Raw genomic sequence first — 5,328 nt, forward strand, 5'->3', positions numbered from 1 at the left:
CAGTGAAAATAGAGTGAAATACAGTGAAAAGCTTTGTTTACGGGCAGAACAGGCAGATCATTGTAAGCAAAGAATGTACAGGACAAAAAGACTTCGACACAGAGTCCATTCATGAGTCTGACAATGGCCGGGAAGAACCTGTTCCTGAACCTGCTGGTGCGTGTGTTCAAGCTTCTGTACATTCTGCCTGACGGAAGAAGTTGTAGCAGATCATTACCGGTGTGCGACCGGTTTTTGATGGCAGCCTTTCCGCGGCAGCAAGTCATGTAAGTGGATTCATAACCAAAATTTTCATTTAACCCAAAGATTTTGATAGACAACAAATTTTTCTTCGCATAAAGCATCAATATATGCAGAAATCAATATTTAATTCATGGATTTGTTCTGATTTATTATTTTGTGCGACTTCATTTTTTCCATATAATTTTTTCCAAGGACATCATGCTCCTAATTCCATATAACAGATCAGCACAGAGAAAATCTAAACTGTATTTAAGAGGAATAACAGATTTTTAAAACTTGAACTCGACGCAGAAAGTTATTACTATCTTATCATGAGAAACTATGATGAGATCAACAGTTCTATACAAAGGATATAGCTTCTGAAGGAAAAACACAAAATTAACCCAGATAACTGACATTTTTCATAACATACGCCAAGGAATTAAAATTAATTAAGACTTATCAATTCAATTAAATTGATTGAACAAAGTTTCTTTCATCAGTTTGAATTGTTGGCAGGCAAATTTACCGCACAGCTAAACATATTACATGAACATGTTAAGAAGTCAGACTATTGATACGACAATCATGAAGGATCGTCCAGAGAGGTCAAGCCTGTCAATTACTGCTAAGAGTTGAACATACTCATGACATTCATAATTTATTACATAAGGAGGGTCTTGTCCAGTTTCTTTCTGGACTGAGAAATATTAACCAGATTCCACACAAGGATATTAACTATTCTATGGGTTTCAATCCAGAAAATGGTTTCAAGCAACTTGTTTCAAATTTAAGTAACTAGAATTAGTGCTGAATATTAATATTTTAAGTATTTCTAACAATGCAGATTATCAGGCCTGCAAAACATGTTCTGTGCATTAGTTCACCAGCCCATGACGCTCTCTAAATCATTGTTAGTTGGGCTAGAAAGGTGGCAATGATCAATCAGCAACAAGATTTCTCCTTGAGACATATTCTCTTTTCATTCATTCTTTTCTGCCACTAAGCTTTCTAAAATCCTCCTAATTTCAAACTTTTCCATTGCTGCTATTTGAGACTGTAGCTCGTCTTCACTTGGCATCAACACAAACCAGAATGGATTTGCATCACTCAAAATCATTTGAATAACAAAATACTCCTCAAGAGTTTGAGACCATAAGACATAGGAGCAGAATTAAGCCATTCGGCCCATTGAGTCTGCTCCACCATTCTATCGTGGCTGATATGTTTCTCAATCCCATTTTCCTGTTTTCTCCCTGCACCGACTGATTTCCTTATCAATCGAGAACCTATGTGTATCTGTTTTAAATAAACTCAATGACTTGGCCAGCACAGACCTCTGTGGCAATGAGTTCCACAGATTCGCCAACCTCTGGCTGATGAAATGCCTCCTTGTCTCAGTTCTCAGGGTCGTCCCTTCACTCGGATGCTGGGCCCTCGGATCCTAGTGTTTTCTCTTCGTGGAAACATTTGCTGTGTCCACTCTATCGAGGCCTCCTAGCATGTTGTAAGTTTCAATAAGATCCCAATTATCCTTCGAAATTCCATTGAGTGTGGAAACAGAGACCACAAAATCTCTTCATATGACAAGTCCTTCATCCCCAGGATTATTCTTGGAAACCTGCTCTGGACCCCCTTCAACAACAGCACATTCTTCCTTAAATACGGAGCCGACAACTGCTCACAATATTCCATGGTCTGACCAGAGCCTTAAACAGCCTTAGAAATATACCTCTGCTCTTGTATTCTAGACATCATGAAATAAATGCTAATATTGCATTTGCCTTCCTGACTGCCAACTGAAACTGCATATTCACCTTAAGAGAATCCTGAACTCGAATTTTCAAGTCCCTTTGTGTTTCAGATTTCAGCAGGTTTTTCACTGTTTACAAAATAGTCTACGCCTCTATTCTTCCTGTCAAATTGAAGATCCGCACACTTACCCACATTGTATTTCATCTGCCACTTCTATGCCCAATCGCCTGGCCTGTCCAAGTCCTTCTGCGGACTCCCTGCTTCCCGAACACTATCTGTCCCTGCACCTATCTTTTGTATAATCTGCAAATTTAGTAACAATGCCCTCCGTTCATTCATCCAAATCATTAATATATCATGTGAATAGTTGTGGTCCGAACGTGAACCCCTGCAAAGTCCACGAGTCACTGGCTGCCATCCTGACAAAGACACCTTTACCCCTACTCTCTGCAGCCTGCCAGTCAGACAATCCTCTAAGCATGCCTATACCTATACCTGCCCCTGACACCATGGGCTCTCATCATATTTGGCGTCTCCCTGTGCAGCACCTTGTCAAAGGCATTCTGGAAATCCAAACAGATCATGTCCACTAGCTCTCCTTTGTCTAACTCGTTATCTTGTCAAAGAATTCTAACATTTGTCAGTCATGACTTCCCCCTGTGGATACCCATGCTGACTCAACTATAAATTTACCATACATTTCCAAGTACTCCACAATCTCATCCTAAAAAATGGACACTAAAATCTTACCAACGACCAAGTCACGCTAACTGGCTGATTGTTTAAGAGGGAGGCAGAAGGCCAGAAACAGAGGCGTTACCTTAGCCAATGTCTCGACAGTCTCCTCAGCTATCTCTTTCAGAACTCTGCAGTTTAGTCCATGCGGCCGTGTGATTTATCCGCTTTCAGACCTTTCAGCTTCCCAGCACCTTCTCCTTAGTCACTGCCACTACACTTGCCTATGCCTCCTGCCCCTCTTGAAGTTCTGGAATTTAGCTGGTGTTTTCCACAGTGAAAACTGATGCAATGTACCTATTCAGTCCCACCGCTGTTTCCTTTTTTCCTCCATTATGACTTCTCCAGCCTCATTTTCCAGCAGCCACTCTTGCCTTTCTCTTACCTTTTAGATATCTCAAAAAAATTCTTTTGTAGTGGAAGCTAGCTTCCTGTCAAATTCATTCTCTGCACTTTTATTGCTTTTTATTTATCCCCTACTGCTTTTTAAAAGGCTTCCCACTATTCTTCACCACATTCTCTGCTTTTATGCTGTTCCTACTTTCCTTGTCAGCCATGGTTGCCTCGTCCTCCCCGTACACTTCACCTGACGAAGGGGCAGCGCTTCGAAAGCTTGTGATTTCAAATAAACCTGTTGGCCTATAACCTGGTGCCATGAGACTTCTGACCTTTCACTGTGTTTCTTCTGCCTTGGAATGCATTTCTGCTGTTGCTCCCAAATTACCCCCAGAAGTGCCTGCCATTGCCACTCCACCGTCTTTCTTGCTAGGCTCCCCTTCCAATCAACTCCGGCTAGCTCCTCCCTCATGTCTTTTAGAGTTATCTTTACTGAATTGTAACACTATTGCATCTGATTTCAGACTCTCCCTCTCAAACCGCAGGGTGAATTCTATCATAATATGGTCACTGTGTCCTATGGCTCCTTCACCTTAAACTCCCTAATTAAATCTGCCTTATTTCACCATCACCATATCCAGAATTGAATGTTCCCTAGTGGGCTCCACCTCAAGGCTGTTGCCAAAAAACCATTGTGTATCGATTCCACAAATTTCTTTCATTGAGATCTGGAACCAACCTGATTTTCCCAGTCCACCTGCATTGTGAAGTCCCCCACGATTATTGTAATACAGCAAATCTTTCATCATTAACAGGCACCTATGGGACCAGGAGTGTGACAGTTGATCAAGATGTCCACATAATCAATGTAAAAATACACACTGAGCAATAGAAATGTAATGTGAGGGTTATACTTTATTTACAGTTTAAAATCAATAATACAACTTTGTCTTCAATAAAACTCAGCCTTCTCACTCGCACCCTTAACTGACTACTCAGACATTGCAGAGATCACGAGAATACAGTAAACATCCAGTATTTCAGGTGTATAATTTTTGCCAGTCTGTCGAGTAGGCTGCTTTATAAAGGTGCAGTTAAAACAACCTGCTGTGGTACATAAGCACTTTGGAACATCAAAATCTCACTTTCACCAAATGACTCAAATTTTTCATGCTGGTTTGACTAAAGTGCTGATTTCAGTGAGAGAAGCACACTTGTTCATCAAAATCTCACTCTCACCAAACGACTCAAATTTCATAGATAGTAGGAACTGCAGATGCTGGAGAATCCGAGACAACAAGGTGCAGGGCTGGATGAACACAGCAGGCCAAGCAGCATCATAGGAGCAGAGAGGCTGACGTTTCGGGCCGAGACCCTTCATCAGAAAAGGGGGAGGGGAAGGGAGTTCTGAAATAAATAGGGAGAGAGTGGGAGGTGGATAGAAGAGGGATAGAGGAGAGGATAGGTGGAGAGGAAACAAACAGGTCGAAGAGGCGGTGATGGAGCCAGTAAAGGTGAGTGTAGGTAGGGAGTTAGGAGATGCCTACCGACCAACCTCATCCCGCCCCCTTGACCTGTCCGTCCTCCCTGGACTGACCTATCCCCTTCCTAACTCCCTACCTACACTCACCTTTACTGGCTCCATCACTGCCTCTTCGACCTGTTTGTTTCCTCTCCACCTATCCTCTCCTCTATCCCTCTTCTATCCACCTCCCACTCTCTCCCTATTTATTTCAGAACTCCCTTCCCCTCCCCCTTTTCTGATGAAGGGTCTCGGCCCGAAACGTCAGCCTCTCTGCTCCTATGATGCTGCTAGGCCTGCTGTGTTCATCCAGCCCTGCACCTTGTTGACTTAAATTTCATGCTGGTTATGCTAAAATGCTTATTTCAGTGAGATAAGCACTTTGGAACACCCAAACAGTCACTGGCACCAAATGACTCAATTTTTCATGCTGGTTATACTAAAATGCTTACTTCAGAGAGATAAGCACATTTGTACATCAAAATCTCACTCTCACACAGCGACTACGTCCGTCTCTCTCTCTCACACATATCTCGACTACCTCCATCTATCTCTATCACACACACAGAGACGACGTCCATCTCTCTCTCTCACGCACACACAGACAGACACACAGAGACAGGTAGACAACCTCCATCTGTCTCTCACCCAGACACACACACACACACACACACACACGAACAGAGACATGACCTCCATCTCTCTCTCTCTCTCACCTAGACACACACACAAAAAGAGAGACGAGCTGCACCTCTCTC

The 5,328-nt window shown here is 42.6% G+C and overlaps 1 long non-coding RNA gene across 1 annotated transcript; it reads right to left on the reverse strand.

Annotated features, from left to right (window-relative positions):
• Window positions 1–349: 349 nt before the first annotated feature.
• Window positions 350–4,741, reverse strand: LOC125485063. The gene is made up of 3 exons (XR_007263825.1): window positions 4,679–4,741; window positions 3,788–3,867; window positions 350–486 (listed from the first exon to the last, which is right to left on the reverse strand). It is a non-coding gene; the product is annotated as an uncharacterized LOC125485063 (long non-coding RNA).
• Between the last annotated feature and the right edge of the window lie 587 nt (window positions 4,742–5,328).

The sequence above is a fragment of the Rhincodon typus genome, chromosome 15 (genome assembly GCF_021869965.1).
Source record: "Rhincodon typus isolate 14 chromosome 15, sRhiTyp1.1, whole genome shotgun sequence".
In the NCBI taxonomy this organism is placed as follows: Eukaryota; Metazoa; Chordata; class Chondrichthyes; order Orectolobiformes; family Rhincodontidae; genus Rhincodon; species Rhincodon typus.